The following is a 24334-nucleotide window of genomic DNA, read 5'->3' on the forward strand; positions in this document are numbered from 1 at the left end:
TTACCTGGCACCGAGAGCAGTGTTATCCCCTTGTAGTTGCCGCAATCCAGGCGATCACCTTTCCCTTTCCAGATGGGGACAAGTAGTCCCGTTTTCCAGTCAGTTAGGATGATGCTTGTCTCCCAAATGTAAGCAAACATTGCTTGCAATGTCAGGAGGTCAGCCTTATCAGCAGCCTAGAGAAGTTCATCCCAGATACCACAGATCCCTGCAGAACTTCCCTTCCCTCAGCTGGTTCATCACCTGTGCAATCTCAGTGAGAATGGGTGGTTCACAGCTAATTGGAGGATCAGCCTCAAGAACTGTGGACCCAGAGATATCCAATGTGCTAGCCGGAGGATCAGCTTTAAACAGCTGCTCAAAGTAGCCAGCCCAGCGGGTCACAACTGCAGTGTCACCTGTAAGGAGCGTTCCATCAGCCATCCTGACTGCAACTCTCCGAGGAACATATTCAGATGTGCGTAAGGCTTTGATTCCTCTGCAAGCAGGACGTGGGTCGCTAGACCGCAGATGGTGTGTCACTTGCTCACAGATTCCTCTCACAAACACCTCCTTATCTGCCCTCAGAGCCCTCACCGCCGTACTTCTTACTTTCCGGTACAGACCAGAGTTGCCATCAAGCCGTGCCAATTCACCTAACCTGCATGTCTTAGGACGGTGGAAGGAAATCAGTGTACCTGGAGGAAACCCATGCAGACATGGGTAGAACATGCAAACTCCATGCAGGGACAACCTGGGACATGAACCCTGATCTCCTTACTGTGACGCAGCAGTGCTACCACTGCAACACAGTGCTGCCCTTAGTATACTCAATACAGGCGTATTCCTTTTTTCAGTGCACAAATATTTTCCTGTCTAGTTTAAAGTTCTCTTTTTACATATTTCTTTCAGGCTTTATATGAATATTCCCTACCAGATAAAAGGGGAATAAAAATATCAACCATGCTGCTCCCTATGGGGAACTTTGTCAAATAATTTATAAGGTCATTTTTGAGATTTTGGCATTCTATTATAATTCACATGAATTCTAAGACCCACAGAATATAAAACGAAGCGCTTATCATAAAAGAAAGAAGTATCCTAGTCTGTCCTGTCTGGATGTACTTCACCAAGGTTAATGAAGCAATACATTTTCGGAAGGTAGCAACATTATAACCTTTAAATTTATTACAAACTCCTAGGCTTAAACACAAATAGTATAGGCTGATAAACCTGTTCATGATCCCAAACTCAGAACATAAAATTATATTTCCAATCCTCCAGTTGGAGTCTATTTCCAGCATTTTGGTTAAAAAAGAAAAAAAAAACATGTTCTTTGATTCAAACTGAATATCAGCATTCTTAGTTTTTGCAGGTTATCGCTTACTGCACAAACTGGAGTAAATAAAGAGAAATGCAATTTTTTGATTTAGTATAGGGATCCTCACTCACGATCCTGGATGGCCACAGTGGCTTTAGATTTTTGGTCCAACCTAAACACAGATAGTCCTTGCTGATAATAAAACTTGGTATTAACTATATGGCTAGGGTCTTCATTCATCAAAGACAAATTTTACTTACACTTTAATGTTTCCATTACTGAGAACACTATCCATTTGTTTTGTGGAACAGAACTGATTTGTGCTTCTCATCCCTTCCCTTTGCTCTCTTATTTATTTCTGAACATTTTATTAAAAAGGACATTTCATGAAGCACATTCACCACTGTACATCAATGAACGTTAGCTGGAGAGCTTGTGGTTCCTTTGTTATCTGCATTTATTTATTAAATGGTGGTTAGCTAAGAAAACAGAACACAACTAAAACCTAATTACAGTTATTTAAAAGTAAAATAGGCAATTAAGGGTTCTGAATCACAAAAAGCAAGATAACTAAAACTAACTCCAGAAAACATGCTGCTTTCACTGCAAATAAATAAGTTCTAGTTAACAAAATGGTTGTTGTGAAAACCTGCAGCCACACGATTATGAGTGAGGATCCTTGATCTAGCAGTCTATAATACAGCATGTCTCAATACTAAAGCAGACCATCAGTACACACCCATCATCGGGACTTTCATAGTAACTCAAATAATACCTCTGTGCAATTGTGGAACTACATCAACTAAGAAACTGATATACATTTTGCTTGGCTAACATTTGTCCGAATTCAGATAAAATGTGTTATTCTTTTGAACCCTAAAGTAGGACCAGTTAAATCAGACCAATCTAATTTAGTTTAAGAGAATGGTGACATGTTTTGTGTTATTTAGCAAATGCAAGTAAGAATTTCTGTACTCTGCACTTGTGACAATAATGGCCCAATTGTGTTTTACTAATGTGATAAACCCACGATTGCCAGAACATGTCTCAACCCCACAACCCTGCCTTGTACTGCGGAGGTTTGAGAATCACATCACAAGATCGCTGGGCATTATTAATTAAATTTAGTGAACATGTCTAAATACAAACAATGTAAGTGAATGCAGTGATGACTGCTGCTTTCCCACCATGTAACAAGTATCAATAATGAACATACTCTCTCTCTAGATATCAATACAAAGGATAAATATCCAATCCCTACCACTGCCCAGAAACTTTACTGTACCCATACCCTAAAACCTGGTGATTCTCAGTCACTGAACACTTTAATTAATTGTGCACTATCGGTGTTACAATGATCCTGGGTTCAAATAGTGGCACTATATTTGTAAAATCTGCATGTTCTCTCCATCCATGTGTTTTTTTTTTCTTATTTGTACATGTTACTTTAATTAGCCTAGAATGAGCGAGTATGCCCCAAGATGAAATGGTATTCAGTTCAGTGTTGTTGAGGTAGCCACTAGATAAACAGTCTAGAAATTAGATTAACTGATGGATGCAATTTGTGCTTGCTTTGTACATCATGTTGTGATGGTTCACATCATTAATTGCTCTACAGGTGCTGGTCATAAAATTCGAATATCATGACAAAGTTGATTTATTTCAGTAATTCCATTCAAAAAGTGAAACTTGTATATTAGATTCATTCATTACACACAGACTGATGTATTTCAAATGTTTATTTCTTTTAATGTTGATGATTATAACTGACAACTAATGAAAGTCCCAAATTCAATATCTCGGAAAATTAGAATATCAATTAAGACCAATGCAAAAAAAAGGATTTTTAGAAATGTTGGCCAACTGAAAGGTATGAGCATGTACAGCACGCAATATTTAGTTGGGGCTCCTTTGGCCTGGATTACTGCAGCAATGCGACGTGGCATGGAGTCAATCAGTCTGTGGCACTGTTCAGGTGTTCTGAGTGCCTGTGTTGCTCTGATAGTGGCCTTCAGCTCTTCTGAATTGTTGGGTCTGGCGTATTGCATCTTCCTCTTCACAATACCCTATAGATTTTCTATGGGGTTAAGGTCAGGCGAGTTTGCTGGCCAATCAAGAACAGGGATACCATGGTCCTTAAACCAGGTACTGGTAGCTTTGGCACTGTGTGCAGGTGCCAGGCCCTGTTGGAAAATGAAATCTGCATCTCCATAATGTTCGTCAGCAGCAGGAAGCATGAAGTGCTCTAAAACTTCCTGGTAGACGGGTGCGTTGACCTTGGACCTCAGAAAACACAATGGACCAACACCAGCAGATGACATGGCACCCCAAACCATCACTGACTGTGGAAACTTTACACTGGACCTCACGCAACATCGATTCTGTGCCTCTCCTCTCTTCCTCCAGACTCTGGGACCTTGATTTCAAAAGGAAATGCAAAATTTACTTTCATAAGACAACATAACTTTGGACCACTCAGCAGCAGTCCAAAGGTGAGACACTTCTGACGCTGTCTCTTGTTCAAGAGTGGCTTGACACAAGGAATGCGACAGCTGAAACCCATGTCTTGCATACGTCTGTGCGTGGTGGTTCTTGAAGCACTGACTCCAGCTGCAGTCCACTCTTTGTGAATCTCCCCCACATTTTTGAATGGGTTTTGTTTCACAATCCTCTCCAGGGTGCGGTTATCCCTATTGCTTGTACACTTTTTTCTACCACATCTTGTCCTTCCCTTCGCCTCTCTATTAATGTGCTTGGACACAGAGCTCTGTGAACAGCCAACCTCTTTAGCAATGACCTTTTGCGTCTTGCCCTCCTTGTACAAGGTATCAATGGTCATCTTTTGGACAACTGTCAAGTCAGCAGTCTTCCCCATGATTGTGTAGCCTACAGAACTAGACTGAGGGACCATTTAAGGCTTTTGCAGGTGTTTTGAGTTAATTAGCTGATTAGAGTGTGGCACCAGGTGTCTTCAATATTGAACCTTTTCACAATATTCTAATTTTCCGAGATACTGAATTTGGGACTTTCATTTGTTGTCAGTTATAATCATCAAAATTAAAAGAAATAAACATCTGAAATACATCAGTCTGTGTGTAATGAATGAATCTAATATACAAGTTTCACTTTTTGAATGGAATTACTGAACTAAATCAACTTGTCATGATATTCTAATTTTATGACCAGCACCTGTATATAAAGATGACTTTACTGGGTAGTTGATAAGCATTTGGTTGCTCACTCCAGAACAACAAAGGGATGGCAGCCAAGAAAACACAACGCACTACTTGCAGAGTAATAGAGAGTGGCCATGATAACCCAAAGGCTTTGTTCTTTCTGGTTAAGTACTTGGGTATTCTATCGTGTTAGCGATTATGGATATAGTGAGAAGTCAATCAAAATGACACCTTTTATTGGCTAACTAAAAAGATTACAATATGCAAGCTTTCGAGGCAACTCAGGCCTCTGCTTGCATATTATAATCTTTATAGCAATCACAAAAAACCTCACACTGGTTCCATTCCATCCTAACTAGCGTGGTGCTGAGGTGTCACATGTTGCATGGCTGCACTCGAGTCCTAATCTGGGATCCTGAGTTGATTTGTCATGTAGTGGGTGCGGCAATGCGCTGTATCAGTGTGTGCTCCTAACCTCTCTCTCTCTCTCTCTCTCTGTTAACCAATAAAAGGTGTAATTTTCCCTTGTGATTAATAAACTACTGCAACCTATATCAGGACCTATAACTTATTTCACTGAATTCCTTCACTTTTTTTGTGATAAAACTAAAACCTAAATAATTAAACTAATATAAGTTCATACTCCTTTTATACATGTCCCCGTCTTCCCTCTCCATTCAGCTCCTTTTCCATGTTTTCACAAGTTTCCTCTATACTTATTAATAATCTGCTCTTAGTCCTACTACTTGTGAACTGGATCCGATTACCACCACACTTATCAAATCCTGCCTTCATGCCATAACCTCAACCATTACAACAACAATAAATACATTCTAGTTGTTCTGGGGTGTGTGTATATTTATGTATCTATTTATGTATTTATTTAAAGAACTCATGTTAAAAAAAAAAAAAAAAAAAAAAAGTCGAAGTAAATAAATAATTATCTATCCTTTGGCACTGGCTCGGTGTCAGCTACTTTGAAAATGGCTTTAGTAACCTCAGCATTAAAATGTCTGGTCTTGATGGTGATAATCGAAGCAATTTTCAGCCAAATGTCGTTCTAAAGTTCTTGAGACTGTTGTGGCCTCCCAGCTCACTAGTTACTTAACTTGTAATAAGCTAACAGAACCCTTTCAGCCTGGTTTCAGAGCACAGCACAGCTGTGAGACCTTCTCTGCTTTGGGTAATGAATGATTTGCTTAAGGCAGCAGACTCTGGGCAAACCAGTATAATTCTGTTAGACCTTAATGCAGCATTTAACTCTGGCAAACATGATATTCTACTGTCCAGAATGGAAAATGTTTTGTACATTTCTGACACTGCCCTTCAGTGGTTTAAACCTATGTGACTGATTAGCAAGAGTTTGATAGTCTTGGCAAAAGCAGATCTAGTTAATTGCCAGTTTCACAAGGAGTACCTTAAAGCTCTGTCCTTGGACCTCTGCATCTACATACTTCACTTTGCCCTTAACACTTGTAGATTTGAACTGGGTTGTCATTTTTATATTGAATAGCTCAAAACTTGCCTCAATGAAATTAAAACCTGGATGTAACATAACTCTTTAAAATTAAACTGCAACAAAGCCAGACTCATGCAAACTGGTAATTAAAACCTCAGCTTAAGAAAATTAGTTCCTTTTCAATCACTCTTGGCAATGATATCATCAGACCTTCTTATTTGTCAAGTAATCTTAGCGTCATTTTCAGTTCCTCCTTTTTTTATTTCACCCACATAAATCACATTAAGAAACATTCTTACAACCACCCGTTAGATAATTTAGGTTTGCTCATTCTTTCACTCCCTAATACAAAGAAGCTTGTTCATGCTTTTATTACGTACATCCAACATCAACTGCTGCAACTCTCTACTGGCAGGTGCCCCTTCTAACCTGTTATAACAGCTCAAGTGGGTTCAAAATTCTGCTTAGACATACTTGCAACACCGAGCATAGAACACCCATCCTGCTCCAACTTCACTGGCTCCCTGTGTCATACAGCATTGAGTTTAAAATTCTATTAATTATGTACCACACTTCATGTGGCCTTACAGCGGACAACATCAGTACCCTCTTTCATCACTATACTCTTGTTTGTTCACTATGGACCACCAATTCTGACAATCTTGTTGTGTCTCAAACTAACATGCGCTCTATGGGTGTCAGAGTCTTCCATTCTACAGTATTGCACCAGTCTTTGGAATGACCTCCATAAATTAGAAAGACAAGTTGACTCAACTTGTTCTTTAAAAAAAAAAAACAACTAAGAATTCATTTATTCAGGAAGGCATTTAACGTACCCTGACATTCTGACCCTACTATCAGTTTATCCTTTCTGTCCAGGTGCTCATGATGATTTACATTTGTATCACAAATTATTTGTTTTGAGTTTTCTTGCAGTATTTTTTTTAAAGTTTTATTATGGTTTATTGTCTTTTATTCAAATTCAAAGTTTTGTGTTTCCTATTTTCATGCTTATTTGGTGTTTCACCTGGTTATAATTTATATTCAATTTGTACATACTCTATTATTCATTCTGAATTTCTGTAAAGCACTATGAGTATGGGAAGGTGCTATATAAACAAAATGTATTAACAATAAAGGGATGGCAAAGTTACAAGATTCCTCAGACACAAATTACACTTGCCCCAAAACGCATCCAGATATCCTGTTTTTGCCTGGTGGGTGCTCTTGAAGGCCCAAGACCAAATGTGGTTGTGCCCCCATCATTGTGAGCCCTATATAGGAGTTGGAATATTCCCAAATCACTAAGCTACCCGTAACCCTCTCACATATACAACCATGCCCAGAATCAAACTGATGTCGTTATCAACCCCTGAACACACATGATTCAGCCTTTGCGGTTAGTTTCAAGTAGGTGCAGCTTTTTCGGAAGGTTGGGGGGTGTTGGAAACCATAACTGAAGAGCCCCCTACATAAAGGACCAATAGCCGTGCATGAAAAACGGACAGGTCAAATCATACGATCGCAGCTTGCGTCCTTGGCTGGTGTATTTCACCCTACCAGTAGCTTCCCCACGTTGGACTTCAGTAAATCAAAGGTGCACAGATTCCCACACACTCTTTTGAAATACTCTCACTCTCGCACAAGCATGCATGCTCACGCGCGGAGACGCATCATCCGCCTAGGGATTGTTGCGCCGGCACATCTGACTTACACGTAAGGATGAGTTCAACTCGGACACTCCGGGGCCCTTTCAGTCAGTCTCAACGAGTCTGTAACACTTTACACCTCGACGAGATCCCCGCCATCAGCAGCCCCTGACGTGCGTTCTATCCGGATTATACTTGGAACATCTTTTTTTTTTTATTTTCTTCTTTCCCGGATTTGTTACTTCCCGGAACCAAGCGTCGCTAGATCCTTAAATTGCAATAAATCTCCATGAGCGAAATGAACAACCCCTCACGTCCAAAAGGACTGCAAGCGCAACCAAACGATTGGGTCGAAAATTACCGAAAAGGGCCGAAGACTTGATTGACAGAAGAGGAATCCAATCGCAAGGGAAATTGCGGACGCTACAACTAATCAGGTATCAGGAGTTTATTAATACGGTCTTGAATGGGCGGGACAGAGGGAACCGGTTAGGAAGAGGTTACAAAAATTAAAGATCCAGGGCAGCCTTTTAGGTGCGATATACAGAACAATGAAAGTCTCTACGTAACATTTATAACAGCATTTATAACTCTGGGTCTCGGTTTAAATTCTTATTGTTGACCTGCGCAATAGTAATTATTATTTTGAAAGTGATCGACTTTGTATGCCCCTCCCACTCACCTTTTGGGGTTGAGAGGGCGACCCGGTCGTAAAAAATAACGTTTCATCCATGAAGGATTCTATTAATAAAGTTACCTACGTCTAACAAATGAAATTAACCATCACGAGTCACTTCAATACTCTGAGACGTACAGGATAATAATTTGATAAACAGGGGCAGCACATGTTTCTTTTTTTATGACTCGTGCCTAGTTCTCACCGAACATCTTTAGGAGCTACGCTTCCTTTATCCCAGTGTGCTTCCGCTTCTTGTTAACCCTCCCATGTAGCAGCTTGATTGGATAGTCGCTACCCGATCTCGCTCGATTTAAAATGCCGGCGCCTGAATTCAATATTCCACACTCTATGGCAGTGGTTCACAAGTTATCAGGTAACTGCGGGCTGAAGGTTTTATTCCAAACGACTTTACCAAAGAGTCACTCTTAGTTCTAATTATCCTAGCTGTTTAATTGCCCAATCATTTTACTTCTCTTACTTTGCATTCGAAGAAGTGTTCTTGTACATTTACATTTTGAAGAAATTAAGAAATTTACATTTATTAGCTATAGCTTTTAATACTTATTTTAAATTCAATATTTTATGTAGAAGTTGAATTACTAACTGAGGCAAATACTATACTAGTGATGAGCGACACAGACAGGTGCAAATGACAATCAATGCTAAAATGGGTTCTGCACCATCATATTAAGTTTTTCCTTAGATAGATAGATAGATAGATACTTTATTAATCCCAATGGGAAATTCACATTCTTCAGCAGCAGCGTACTGATACAATAAATAATATTAAATTAAAGAATGATAATAATGCAGGTGAAAAAACAGACAATAACTATGTATAATGTTAAATATTAACGTTTACCCCCCCCCCCCGGGTGGAATTAAAGAGTCGCATAGTTTGGGGGAGGAACGATCTCCTCAATCTGTCTGTGGAGCAGGACAGTGACAGCAGTCTGTCGCTGAAGCTGCTCTTCTGTCTGGAGATGACATTATTTAGTGGATGCAGTGGATTCTCCATAATTGATAGGAGCCTGCTGAGCGCCCTTCGCTCTGCCACAGATGTTAAACTGTCCAGCTCCATGCCAACAATAGAGCCTGGTGGTTTCCAAGTTCAGTCCTGTGGACAAGTATTGTAGATTTTAGCTGGATTCCGGTCTTCATTGAGCAAGCTGTTATTTCCCAGTCAATAACCTTTTTGTGTGTCAGTCCAGAAATTACAAACTGTTTATGATGAATGTTTATTGGAGTGTAGTAAGCATTTGTGTTTTTCCACTGAGGTGAATGTGATTTATTTATGATTTTGCACTTTATAATGTTCTGGTTATTTAAAGATTTGTTTACGAATTATCCCACAAATGAATATAACACTGATGTAAGGTGACACTTTATTTAATTAATGTTTTTTTTTTTTCCGTCTTGTGTCATATAAGCACTAGCTTTCTTGTAAGTAAAATCCTTTGTGATGGTGACAAGAAGATTTGTGAAGCACAAAACCATTCCAGCAAAGTGGTTCTAGAAAAGATTAATTTCTTGATGTTTCATAGAAACACTATGCCATCTGTTGGCAGCATGTGGAACATGCTAAACTATCTAACCCACTTAGTGATTTGCCATCTTGCACCAGAGGTTTCATGTACTGTATATCGCTGTGCGTAGAATTCACACTAAAATGTGGCATACAGACAAAAGTGGAAATGTGCGCACGCACAAAAAAATCCAGTGCACAAGCCAAATTTCATGCACTTCAGCTCCAAAAATCCCAATCAGCGTGAAAAAATAACGCATGTGCACGTGCATGCCGCCCCACCCAGACTCCTCCCGGAATTTCACATATTTTAATATGCAAATCAATATAAATAGCCCCTTCCGTTCAGTATTTGGTTAAAAGACAATGGCATAAGCACGTGAAAAAAATAATTTAAGTGAACGCAAAGTGGAGGCAAAGAAAAACGTACTATTTGTTGGTTTACACAGTGATATAAGCAACAAAAACGTGGTGGAGACACTCGAAAGTTCAAGTTCAGAAAGTCGCACAGTGCCCGATATAAAAAAGAGGTGGTCAGAGCAGCCCACCATCGGTTTATTCTGTTTCAGACAATATTACAAAAGCTGACCCCCGTGCCACTGACATGACAGTGCTGCTGTGCCGAGCACGTCTTCACTCGCTTGCTGCACACACCTCTGCCTCGGAAACCGCTTGGAGGCCAGCTGGCTGTTGTGCAGAGGACGCTGTTCTGGAGTCACAAAATGCAGTAGTGGATGCTGTAAGAAATGTGGCCAATGATATAAGGGTTGTACTATGTGATATTGACAATTTATGAATTGGTTAAAAATAAATGCCGTTTTTTACATTCTGCTAATTACATTCAAATGAAGGTGTACAGTAGTCCGATTTGGCTTATCATTTGGTTGGTCGGGTTCATCATAGCGCATCTCCTCAGGTACATGCTTGGACAATGCGACACACTTTAGAGCAGCACATTAATAACATGGAAATGCATTCCATTTACAGTGCATAAGCAAATTAATTTTTATAGGTTCTCCAGCTAAAAAAAAAAAAAAAAAAAAAAAAAAAAACCTTTTATAGGTTCTCCAGCTAGCCCCACTCTGGAGCCAGGCCTGGAGGTGGGGCTCGATGGCGAACGCCTGGTGGCCGGGCCTGCACCCATGGGGCTCGGCCGGGCACAGCCCGAAGAGGCAACGTGGGTCCCCCTTCCCATGGGCTCACCACCTATGGGAGGGGCCAAGGAGGTCGGGTGCAGTGTGAGTTGGGTGGTGGCCGAAGGCGGGGACCTTGGCGGTCCGATCCTCGGCTACAGAAACTGGCTCTTGGGACGTGGAATGTCACCTCTCTGAAGGGGAAGGAGCCTGAGCTAGTGCGCGAAGTTGAGAGGTTCCGGCTAGATATAGTCGGACTCACCTGGACGCACAGCTTGGACTCTGGAACCAATCTCCTTGAGAGGGGCTGGACTCTCTACCACTCTGGAGTTGCCCCCGGTGAGAGGCGCCGAGCAGGTGTGGGTATACTTATTGCCCCCCAACTTGGAGCCTGTACATTGGGGTTTACCCCGGTGGACGAGAGGGTAGCCTCCCTTCGCCTTCGGGTGGGGGGACGGGTCCTAACTGTTGTTTGTGCGTATGCACCGAACAGCAGTTCGGAGTACCCACCCTTTTTGGAGTCCCTGGAGGGGGTGCTAGAGGGCATACCTTCTGGGGACTCCCTCGTTCTGCTGGGAGACTTCAATGCTCACGTGGGCAATGACAGTGAGACCTGGAAGGGCGTGATTGGGAGGAATGGCCCCCCTGATCTGAACCCGAGCGGTGTTTTGTTATTGGACTTCTGTGCTCGTCACGGATTGTCCATAACGAACACCATGTTCAAGCATAGGGGTGTTCATATGTGCACTTGGCACCAGGACACCCTAGGCCTCAGTTCGATGATCGACTTTGTGGTCGTGTCGTCGGACTTGCGGCCACATGTCTTGGACACTCGGGTGAAGAGAGGGGCGGAGCTGTCAACTGATCACCACCTGGTGGTGAGTTGGCTTCGATGGTGGGGGAGGATGCCGGTCAGGCGTGGTAGGCCCAAACGTGTTGTGAGGGTCTACTGGGAACGTCTGGCAGAGCCCCCTGTCAGAAGTAGCTTCAACTCCCACCTCCGGCAGAACTTCGACCACATCCCGAGGGAGGTGGGGGACATTGAGTCCGAATGGGCCATGTTCCGTGCCTCTATTGTTGAGGCAGCTGACCGGAGCTGTGGCCGTAAGGTGGTCGGGTGCCTGTCGTGGCGGCAATCCCCGAACCCGCTGGTGGACACCGGCGGTGAAGGATGCCGTCAAGCTGAAGAAGGAGTCCTACAGGACCCTTTTGTCCTGTGGGACCCCGGAGGCAGCTGATAGGTACCGGCAGGCCAAGCGGAATGCGGCTTTGGTGGTTGCTGAGGCAAAAACTCGGGCGTGGGAGGAGTTTGGGGAGGCCATGGAGAATGATTTTCTGACGGTTTCGAGGAGATTCTGGTCCACCATCCGGCGTCTCAGGAAGGGGAAGCAGTGCAGTGTCAACACTGTATATGGTGGGGATGGTGCGCTGCTGACCGCGACTCGGGACGTTGTGGGTCGGTGGGGGGGAATACTTCGAAGACCTCCTCAATCCCATTAACATGCCTTCCAATGAGGAAGCAGAGCCTGGGGACTCAGAGGTGGGCTCCCCCATCTCTGGGACTGAGGTCACCGAGGTGGTCAAAAAACTCCTTGGTGGCAGGGCCCCGGGGGTGCATGAGATACGCCCGGAGTTCCTCAAGGCTCTGGATGTTGTAGGACTGTCTTGGCTGACACGCCTCTGCAACATCGCATGGACATCAGGGACAGTGCCTCTGGATTGGCAGACCGGGGTGGTGGTCCCCCTCTTTAAGAAGGGGGATTGGAGGGTGTGTTCCAACTACAGAGGGATCACACTCCTCAGCCTCCCTGGAAAAGTCTATTCAGGGGTCCTGGAGAGGAGGGTCCGTCGGATAGTCGAGCCTCGGATTCAGGAGGAACAGTGTGGTTTTCGTCCTGGTCGCGGAACAGTGGACCAGCTCTATACCCTTAGCAGGGTCCTGGAGGGTGCATGGGAGTTTGCCCAACCAGTCTACATGTGTTTTGTGGACTTAGAAAAGGCATTCGACCGTGTCCCTCGGGGAATCCTGTGGGGGGTACTCCGAGAGTATGGGGTACCGGCCCCCCTGATAAGGGCTGTTCAGTCCCTGTACGATCGGTGCCAGAGTTTGGTCCGCATTGCCGGCAGTAAGTCGAACCCGTTTCCAGTGAGAGTTGGACTCCGCCAGGGCTGCCCTTTGTCACCGATTCTGTTCATAACTTTTATGGACAGAATTTCTAGGCGCAGCCAGGGTGTTGAGGGGGTCCAGTTTGGTGGGCTCAGGATTGGGTCACTGCTTTTTGCAGATGATGTTGTCCTGTTTGCTTCATCAGGCCGTGATCTTCAGCTCTCTCTGGATCGGTTCGCAGCCGAGTGTGAAGCGGCTGGGATGAGAATCAGCACCTCCAAATCCGAGACCATGGTCCTCAGCCGGAAAAGGGTGGAGTGCCCTCTCAGGGTTGGTAGCGAGATCCTGCCCCAAGTGGAGGAGTTCAAGTATCTCGGGGTCTTGTTCACGAGTGAGGGAAGAATGGAGCGTGAGATCGACAGGCGGATCGGTGCGGCATCCGCAGTAATGCGGGCATTGCATCGGTCTGTCGTGGTGAAAAAGGAGCTGAGCCGCAAGGCGAAGCTCTCAATTTACCAGTCGATCTATGTTCCTACCCTCACCTATGGTCATGACCTATGGGTAGTGACCGAAAGAACGAGATCGCGAATACAAGCGGCTGAAATGAGTTTCCTCCGCAGGGTGTCTGGGCTTTCCCTTAAAGATAGGGTGAGAAGCTCAGTCATCCGGGAGGGGCTCAGAGTAGAGCCGCTGCTCCTCCACATCGAGAGGAGTCAGATGAGGTGGCTCGGGCATCTGATCAGGATGCCTCCTGGACACCTCCCTGGTGAGGTGTTCCGGGCACGTCCAACCGGGAGGAGGCCCCGGGGAAGACCCAGGACACGCTGGAGGGACTATGTCTCTCGACTGGCCTGGGAACGCCTTGGGATTCTCCCGGAAGAGCTAGAAGAAGTGGCCGGGGAGAGGGAAGTCTGGGCATCTCTGCTCAAGCTGCTGCCCCCGCGACCCGACCTCGGATAAGCGGGAGACAATGGATGGATGGAAGGTTCTCCAGCTATATATGATGTAATGCCAGCTCATTCTTTTGGTGATTCGTCCCTGGCTAATGTAACATGTTCAGAGCCGTTGCAATGGCAATGTGTATGCAGCTGACCACTCCAATTACATTTGGAAAACCGCATGTTGTTGCAAATTATGCTCTGATGTTTAGCAGTTAAATCACAGTGTGTGGAAATCTTATATATATGGATGACAAACTGATAATACTATAGCTGGCATGGAACGACTCTGTGATGTTTGTGAAATACCTGATCAGTCAGCAAGTTGACTTTGAAAGTTCCAGTGGTTAGAAACCCGAGAGTGAACAGAACTTGCAAAGGAGAAGGTAGAGCACAATTCCTCAAAGTCTATGTTTGTAAAGCCAGTGACAGCTCAGTACACAGCTCCAAGAGGATAGCTCTTGGAAATCTAAATTGATTTAGAAGCCAGTCGTCCTCATCATCTATAATTACGCACTCTCTTCTAATTATTCCATTTGCGATGCCTTCTAACGCTAAAGCAGCGTTAGTTTGGCCATTCCATTCACCATTATATTGTTACAGAATGATTACAATCAAGTGAATTAAATTTGTAAACGATATGCGATTAATTTCGGTGTATTTGATAAAAGCAAGTGTCATTGATGCGTGAATATGAAAAAGAAAGGTAAATGACACAGAAACAGTAGCACTGCTTTGACGCTGGGTGCCATCAGTTTGCAAGACTGACCAGAAACTACGTACACAAGGAAAATGTGAAAATGTACGTAGTTTTTAGTTTTCATGCACCTCAGAATGTGTGAGGAAATGGGCGTACGCAACATTTTTGTGCATATGCATTGTTTATACATGAGGCCCCAGATCTTTAAATGAAACCTTGTCAAAATTAAATGAAAATCTTTGTCTGGACCCTTCTGAGCAGCATATGCTTATAATATTACAGTAAACACAATCACTTTATGAATAATGCATTAAATTCATGCTTTAAATGCATATGAATGCCGGCCTTTTGATAGAATTTTTTTAAATTTTATTTTTACTGGAGGATCGGCATGACTGTGCTTGCAATGAAATGTGGTAAGGCATTAACTAAGCAGAAGTCCATGAAAGTGTTTGCTTCTCACCTGTGGGTTACACATTCTGTGAAACTCAAATAATGTTAAAGAAAGTCTTTTGTATTTTTGTTTAGAAACAACAATGTTCACCTGGATTAGGAGTGAGATGATTTCTCTTTTTGTATCATTATTTCACCTGTCTTTGAGAATAACCACTTATGTTGCACACATTTGGCTGGGGTGCACACAAACCCCATTACTAGCTGGTTACTCTTATGTACTGAGTCTTTGCCATCTTTCCCAGCAGGCTATATACACTGATATCCTAATCCAAACCAGGCACAGGACGCAAATGGGCTGCAAGGCTTCACATGTCATAGATTGTGTCAAACATCCCAAACATTACAAGCACTGATACATGCTTCTCTGAATGCTTCATGGAAGTCTCGAAGCCTCTGTAACATCACCAACAACCCTAGTTAACAGTAGTGTAAATATTTTGCCTCCAGGTTTTTCCCCATTTAAAGCTCTTTTCAATAAACACCAATTTTTTTGCTCAGACACTGGTAACAGATTTCTTTGAAATTTTTGAGGCCTGAACTCTAAATGTTCCAGTCAAGTCATCCTCTGTGCTGGAGTGTAAAACAGCAACCACAGAATTCTGATTTTTACCTTTCAGCCCTATATTAATTGCATATTCAGTTGTGGTCCTACGTTATTCTTAATATTGATGTCCATCCATCCATTTTCCAACCCGCTGAATCTGAACACAGGGTCACGGGGGTCTGCTGGAGCCAATCCCAGCCAACACAGGGCACAAGGCAGGAACCAATCCCGGGCAGGGTGCTAACCCACTGCAGAATATTGATGTGCATGTGACATATATGTATAGTAGTTTTCATTCCAATTTCCAACTGTCCTGATCAGCAAAATTCTGGAAAGGATCATTCTGTTGGCAAACAAGAACAATTTAGTTTGGAGAGAAAAAGTGTGAAATCAGGTCCACCATATGTGATGCATCCACTCCAAGATGCACTGAAAAGAGAAAGGCAATGGAAAAGACTTAGTAATGGCAAAACAAAAGGTATTGGTTAAAAAGCAACATAACAAAGCAATATATGACAACCTCAACAGCTCTAACAAAAAGTATGCTATGCCAATATAATGTGTTTAGTTTTGATATAAATGTCAACACCAATAGGGCTTCTCTATAAAAACTAGGGGGCTCCGCCCCCTGCTCGCTTCGCTCGCCAACCCCTGGCGTTGGGACATGAGAAAGAGTCAGATGTATGAATTAGATATAGAATAGTGTGCAGCTTTGGATGATGCCCATAGAAATAACAAATAGAGTGTTTGTCATATATTAATGTTTTATTGGAATATTTCTTTGTATACAACATTAGCAGTAAAGATGGTGTCTTGTCCTTGAATGAGTCTTCCTTTTTCATGGATTATTTATAATTTTAACTTTAACGTCAGATGAACGGCGAACACGTGAGAAGGCAACATAAAGTTGTCCATGTCCAAAAACGGGTTCAGAGAGGTAGATGCCAACCTTGTCCATGGTTTGTCCTTGTGATTTGTTGATGGTCATGGCAAATGCAGGTTTAATGGGGAACTGTCGGCGTTTCAATGTAAAAGGTAATTCTAGCTCAGAACTTGTAAGGTCAATTCTAGGAATGAGAACAGTATTGTTAGCATGTGATCCTGTAAGAACTGTCGCTTGAATAACATTGCGTGTCATGGTGTTGACGACTAACCGTGTGACATTGGATAAACCCTGTTTTGTGTTAAGGTTTCTTAATAGCATGATTATTGTTCCGTTTTTAAGGGCAAGGTCGTGTTGTGGTAATCCGGCAGGGTTAATAGTGTTCAAATATTCTAAGGGGAAATTTATATGTTCATTGTCGTCATCAGAGTCAACTTTGTCTGAGCTTAGAAAGATCTGTGTCTCTCCAGGAAGTAATGAAATGACTTGGTTATTAATGTGATTAACATTAATATTTTTTGGACATAATATAGTGCGTTGTGTTAACAGGGGTATTTGGTCTAATGTGATTGCTGTTCCAAATATCTGTTTTACTAAGTCGTCTGAGATAAAGGATTGTGGAATGGAAATAATATCTGGGTGAAGTCCATCTGTATTTGTGAGTGTACCATTTCCCAGTTGTATTAGCCAACTGTTATATTCTGGATCTGGACATCGCATGTTTTGTACCAACTGTATTGTTTTAAAGCAATGTCAATTGTCTGCGTATTTTAAGGTGGACTGAACAATAGCTGAGCGCATGGCATGTGGAACAATAGCTAAGCATTGTCTAAAATCTCCTCCTAATAAAAGAACTTTTCCTCCAAAGGGAATATTATTATTCATCAACGTTTGTAGAAGTTTATCAATGGTGTTGAGTAAGTGACTGGATGCCATTGTACATTCATCAATAATTATCAGTTTTGCAAGACGGATGTCTCGGGCATTGCTACTGTGAATGTTCATAGTGGATACTGATGTCTCTGTGATTGGGACCGGTATTTTGAATATTGAGTGACATGTACGACCATTTATTAACAGATTTGCTGCCACTCCGGAGGATCGCAGTCACTGTTAATATGTTTCCTTTTCTGCAGTTGAACGGTTAATAGTGCTTTATTGTAAGGAGATCCACCTATGCTGACACCTATGCTGTCTAGTGTGAAGGTGTTGACGTTCACTTTAGAATATGTGGCTTTGGGTGTCACTTCTTATGGATGTGTGTTTGTTGGGGGGGGGGGGGTGGTGAGGATTGTTGTTGCGCGAGCGTCTTCTTTCTTTTTGTGTTCCTGTGTCTTGTTTGAATCCCCCTCTTTGTGTGTGTCCCGTCCGTTGCTTGTAGGGTCTGTGGGGTGGGCTTCGCTCGCCAACCCCTGGTGTTGGGAATGACAAAGAGCGTGATGTATGAATGAGATATAGAATAGTGTGACAGTGTAGATGATGCAAATAGAAATCAAACAATAAAGTGTGTGGCACAGTGTAAAGGTTTATTTGAAAATTTCTTTGTACACGCCGTTTAAGTGTAAAAGGTAATTCCAGCTCAGAACTTGTAAGGTCATTTAAGATGGTTATTGTTGTGATCAGAATCAAGTTTGTCAGAGCTTAGAAAGAGTTGTGTCTCTCCAGGAAGTAATGGAATGACTTGGGTATTTATGTTTTCCACATTAATATTTTTTGGACATAATATAGTGCGTTGTGTTAAAAGGGGCATTTGGTCTAATGAGATTGCTGTTCCAAATGTCTCTGTAACTAAGTCGTCGCAGATAAAGGCTTGAGGAATTGTAATAATATGTGGCTGAAGTCCATCTGTATTGGTGAGTGTACCATCTCTCAGTTGTAATAAGCAATTGTTATGATCTGGTTCTGGACATCGTATCTTTTTTACTAACTGTATCTTTTGAAAGTAATGCCAATTGTCTGCGTATTTTAAGGTGCACTGAACAATAGCTGAGCGCATGGCATCTGGAAGAATAGCTAATCACTGTCTAAAATCTCCTCCTCATAAAAGTACCTTTCCTCCAAATCGAATATTATTATTCATAAACGTTTGTAGAAGTTTATGAATAGTGTTGAGTAAGTGACTTCATGCCATTGAACATTCATCAATAAACAACATTTTTTCAAGACGGATGTCACGTGCAGTGCCACCGTTAATGTTCATAGTGGATACCGATTTGTAGGATCTAATGCAGTTGATAAAGATTTAACTTTCAGGTACATCGTCAGTTATAAGCTTCTGTAGATATTCAGTATATGAATGTAAAGAAGGCAGTCTAATTTGACCCTTTTGACAACAACGTGTAAATGTATAACTTGTATTGCCAGTTGTTTCTTCAGGGAAGTGAACTGAATGACAATGATTGCAAATGACATTCATTAATCCGAATGGATTTTCCTGGTGTATGTTTTGATTGTGCCGTTTGAGAGTCGCGTTGTTGCATGTGTAGTATTTGGGACGTGTTGTTTTGGAGCTGTAATCGATTTGCCTGTGCTGTGTGAGAAGCCCGTTGTAGCCTTCGCTGCCATTAACGTATGTCTGAGACGGGAGGTGTTTCGTTTTGAATCCGTGCCTGTTGCGATGCAGCACTTTGATTGATAGATTGCGTAATGTGGATCTAGGATGTAGATTTGTGCATATTTGCGTTGTTGATTTGTTTCAGGGTGCACTGTTCCAATGCGATGCAGTATTTGTGCACATATGCGAAAGCAGTATGGTCCATTGCCTTTTGGTGGCCTGATATTTACTCCGGTATATGCAAAAGCAAATGAACTATTGTAGGATCTAATGCAGTTCATAAAGTTTTTACTTTTAGGTACATCGTTAGTTAGACGCTTTAGTTGAGCTTTGCGTTTTTGGAGTCGAGACATTTTTTCTTATGGATGTGTGGGGGGGATCGTTGTTGCGCGAGCGTTTTGTTTCTTTTTGTGTTCCTGTGTCTTGTTTGAATCCCCCTCTTTGTGTGTCCCGTCCCTTGCTTGTAGGGTCTGTGGGGTGGTTTTGTGTTCTTTTTTTTGGTCTTCCATGGGCTTGTTGAATCCCCCTCTTGGTGTGTGTCCCGTCCCGTCCAGTCCCGTGCCTGTAGGGTGCGGGGGGGGGGGGGGGGGGGTGCCTTGCTATTGTGCGCTCGTCTGTCCTTTTTTTTTTGGTGTGTTTAGTTTCGTGTGCAATGTGTTTCGTGCTTTCCCCTCGTTTGAGTACTCTTTTATGTGCCTTTTCCTTATTTTGGTGCTTGTTGAGCCTCATTTTTGTGACTCCTTTCTGTATGTGCTCACTCCTGTTTTCTGTGCTCTTGTCGGACTCTTTTTGCGCCTGCGTCTCTCGCGGCCCCTCATCCGCCTCTCTCCCCCTCTTTGTGTGTCCCGTCCCTTGCTTGTAGGGTCTGTGGGGTGGTTTTGTGTTCTTTTTTTTGGTCTTCCATGGGCTTGTTGAATCCCCCTCTTGGTGTGTGTCCCGTCCCGTGCCTGTAGGTTGGCGGGGGTATGGTCGTGCCTTGCTATTGTGCGCTCGTCTGTTCTTTTTTTTTTTTGGTGTGTTTAGTTTCGTGTGCAATGTGTTTCGTGCTTTCCCCTCGTTTGAGTACTCTTTAATGTTTTTTTTCCTTATTTTGGTGCTTGTTGAGCCTCATTTTTGTGACTCCTTTCTGTATGTGCTCACTCCTGTTTTCTGTGCTCTTGTCGGACTCTTTTTGCGCCTGCGTCTCTCGCGGACCCTCATCCGCCTCTCTCGCCCTCTTTTGTCCGCCTTTCTCGGGTCCTCAGCCGACTCTCGCGGACTGTTTGTTGCGCCGGCGCAGTACGTCTTTTTGCAGCTACGGCCCATGGCCGGATGTGCCTGCGTCCATCATCCGGTTTAGCATTCTCGGTTAGTAATATGGATTAGTGCAGGATATAGAGCATTCAGCTGTGCAGCACCCACACACTAGAATGAGCTACCCAGCAATGGGCAGCTCATTCCAGAGCCTGGGTGCCCCACATGTAACTGAATATCTTGAAATGATTGTGCTGTGAGGTGCCTATCACACAAGCTGGTGACCCTTAGAGACTTGTCTTCTGATTGGAATGTGACTTTGGGTCTGCCAGATCTCTTCCTATCAGAGTTTCTTCCCCTTTCCAATTGCCTTTGGACTGTATAGGACACAGTACTCACTGCAACACTTTTTTTTTTTGCAATTTCTGTAAATGGAAAGCCTACAGTTCTAAGGGTAATAATGCTCTGTCTTATTTCTTAGTTGCGGTTTTCTTGCTAATACGTCTGGAATATTGTCCAAGTAGATCTTCAGAGGATGTAGTAAAACAGTCTGTTCGAACTCTGCTTTAAGACAGATGGGGTTTTTAAGTAATCAACAGAATCTGGGACACCTGTGCAAATTGTTTGCTTTGACTTGTAAGGCTTAATTTATTTTAATTGTTTCAGAACATCTGTAAGTTGTAACATATTAGTTCTTCCCTGAAGAAGGCCCATTTGTAATATTCTGAAATTTCCTTTTTTTCAGTTTTTCCTAACATAAACTTTAAATTTAAACCTCTGGCAGTTTACTACTTATGTTTTCACCATTTTAGGCCATTCATTGCATTTCAACAGATTACATTTGAAGGAAAACTTTTGACCAGTAGTGTATGTACAGTATATGTGTGTATATATACATGTGTGCATATATAATCTATATGTTTATAAAAGGGGGTTTGGGCTAAGAAAGTTGAGTGCCTCATCCTACTTGGTGGATGAAGAAGCTTACTCAATAGACATCCATCCATTATCTAACCCGCTCTATCTTAACACAGGGTCACGGGGGTCTGCTGGAGCCATAAAATTGTCCTCAAATACATATTTTATTTACTCGCTTCTCTTTTATTTAATCGAGCTTTAGTTCTGTTCTTACCATTTAGGTACTTTCTCAATAAGGTTGTTTTGCTGTTCTTGGACATTGTTGCTGCTTTGAATGTCCTGTAATGTTTTCTGTTAATAAAACTAGGGGGCTTCACCCCCTGTTTGCTTCACTCGCCAACTCCCCCTGGCCTGCGCTGTACGCCAGCCACTTCGCATCTCTGCTGCTCACATATGTGGATTTCACTTTAACCAAACAAGAAATCTTTTAATTCTCGCGGATACACCTCTTCATTGGGAAAAACATTACTTTTCCCTGATGGCAACACGAATTAGATGATCTACAAGTCTCTGACTTAAAGTTTAAATCAGAACAATATATTCAATCACTTTTCGCTGTTGTGTTATTTCACCAAGTAATAATTACTGAATGTTTGCACTAATGCAATCTTTACTATCATTTTTTTGAGACTTTCGAATTTTAGTACTTTTATTATCTCTAACCTGCTCTACATGTGTATCACGCCAGCATTTCTGAATTCTTTACGACGTTCTACTTTGTCATTTACTTTGTCTTTTATTTCCGGCCCCAGGTGTGGTTAAATCTCTTGGCACAAAGTTTTGTCTCGTGGGACATGAAAGTATCTCTCTGAAAAAGTAGCGTCTTGTCTCAGGCTAAAAAGCCTCATGTCGTCCCAGGATTTTTTTATTATAATAGAGAGATTCATAATTTTAATGTTTTTAGACTCTGTTGGCATTATACATAGTATACATACACACATCATCTTATTAATTAATAACATGTCCTTAACAGAGAGAAGCAGAATTCAAGTTCTTGACTGTTGCATTCCATCATGAGACACCAAGCACTTTTTAATTTCCACCGACTTTGCCTTATTAGTCTGATTGCTATTGATTATAAAATTTACTATAATATTATTCAATTTAGTTTTGCATAGCACTTTTTATTCGGCATAGGCTCAGTGTATTTACGCAAATTTATAATTTACTAAAATATATATTTATCTTGTGGGATATGGCCAGCCTTTCATCTCGGCCAATACCCCCAGGCCGCCAGAAGGAGCCCTCCCTGCAGCATGGAGGTGCCCCGAAGACCAGCAGGGAGTCCTGGACAATGGAGTTTTTATCCACAGCCCTGCTGGATACCATGGGGGCCGCTAGAGGACGCTGCAGGGAGGAACAAGGAGTATTTTCCCTACAACTCGGAAGTGCGTCCTAAGCACGTGGACAGAGGAAATGACGTGCTTCTGGGTTAAAGAAAAGGAATTTTTAACTGACCCGGAAGTGTTCCTAGTCACATGGACTATTATGATAAAAATAACATTTGGACTTTTACCTGGTGTCTGGTGTGGTGTCCGAGGGTTCAAGGGAGTGAGAGCGCCCCCAAACTGTTACAATCTAAAGTGACTTACAACATCTCAGAGACATTTGGTTACATTTGTTTTGTTTGTTCAATTGGCAAAATGACTAGTTTATAGCCTCCGGGTTTGTAGTCCAAAACCTTATTCACTGTTTTGGTTTTGAAAATTTGGATATTATACTACACCACAATCATACTAAAATAATAAATTAAAATTTATAATTGTATTGTTATATTATACACAAAATGAAGCAGTGTGGGAAAAAAATCCTGTACAGTTTAACATTTTAAAGTGAATGTAAAAATGTATCTGCAGATGTTTCAGAATGTGAAAATATAAAAGCAATATGCACTTTATCCTTATTTAAAATCATTTAAACTTTTGTTTGTTGATTTTCTTTATTTCTGACATTGTTTTTGTTGATTTTTTTATTGAAGTTTTAATTTGACCTGTGATGTGCTTTTCTTTATATTGTATTTATTTGTTGTTTTATTTCTTCACAATCATGTTATATATTAATTTGCCACATAAAATCCATATTACTAAACGAGAATGGTAAACCGGATGGACGCAGGGACATGGGCCGTGGACGCAAAAGACGTAGTGCGCAGGCGCCACACAAAGCCCCCCTCCAAGCACCGGAAACTGAGAAATTATGCGCCGCGCCCATAGCAACAGACCCATGCAACAAAGCGCCACACGAAGCCCATACCACACGAAACAGGACAAACACAAAAAAGAGGATTCAGACCCACGACACACAAAGCACCCCTCCACTAACAGAAATAAGAAATGAGGCGACGCGCCCCTAGCACACCAAAAACAAAGGAGTCAGACGCAAGCGCCACATAGCACACGAAACGGTACGCACACAAAAATGAGGATTCACACCCACGACACACAAAGCTCCCCTCCACTAACAGAAATAAAAAATGAGGCACCCCTCCACTAACAGAAATAAAAAATGAGGCAACGCGCCCCTCAAAAAAAATGCACGACAACAAACGACGTCATACATAGACAACAAGAGACCGGACTACAATACATATACAGGCACAACACCTGATGGGTAATAATACGAAGAAACGAAATGTCCCTATTAAACATACGTCATCTGAACACCTTCAAACTACACACCATAGGTGAATCTCATTACAATGATGCACTATTAACCGTACAACCACAGAAAAGGCTCCATATTAACAGTGAGTGCGATCCTCCTTATAACTTATCCATATTAATAACGATAAAGAACAAGCAAGTCATGATTTCACAATCACGGCTAAAAAACGATACGTCTCGAGTAACGGGACCACAAACACGTACCCACATGAAAAAAAACAATAAATGTCGGCGCCTACAACGCGCTTCTGAAACCGATGAGCAAAAAATGTCTCGGATCCAAAAACGCAAGGCTCAACTAACACAATTACAGAAACGAGCCCAGATGGACAGACTCAATGAACGTAGACGCATGCAGCGTGCGTCTCAAAGTGTTGAAGCAAAGCAGGCACGGGTTCAAAAGGAAAGAGCTCGAGT

The 24334-nt window shown here is 42.3% G+C and overlaps 2 protein-coding genes across 3 annotated transcripts in view; one reads left to right on the forward strand and one right to left on the reverse strand.

The window, feature by feature from the left end:
• Nucleotides 1–7841, reverse strand: part of mtor (mechanistic target of rapamycin kinase) — a 100608-nt gene extending 92767 nt beyond the window's left edge. Inside the window, exon 1 of the mRNA XM_028807669.2 lies at nucleotides 7650–7841. The gene's annotated coding sequence lies outside the window, so the exon portion shown is untranslated. The remainder of the gene's footprint in view (nucleotides 1–7649) is intronic.
• A 33-nt stretch (nucleotides 7842–7874) lies between these two features.
• ubiad1 (UbiA prenyltransferase domain containing 1) overlaps nucleotides 7875–24334 on the forward strand; it is a 33029-nt gene continuing 16569 nt past the window's right edge. Inside the window, exon 1 of one of the 2 annotated variants that reach the window (XM_051930381.1) lies at nucleotides 7875–8021. The gene's annotated coding sequence lies outside the window, so the exon portion shown is untranslated. Of the gene's footprint in view, nucleotides 8022–8538; nucleotides 8637–24334 lie in introns of those variants that run through there. The other variant, XM_028807672.2, reaches the window with a different exon arrangement.

Source organism: Erpetoichthys calabaricus, chromosome 8 (genome assembly GCF_900747795.2).
Source record: "Erpetoichthys calabaricus chromosome 8, fErpCal1.3, whole genome shotgun sequence".
Classification (NCBI taxonomy): Eukaryota; Metazoa; Chordata; class Cladistia; order Polypteriformes; family Polypteridae; genus Erpetoichthys; species Erpetoichthys calabaricus.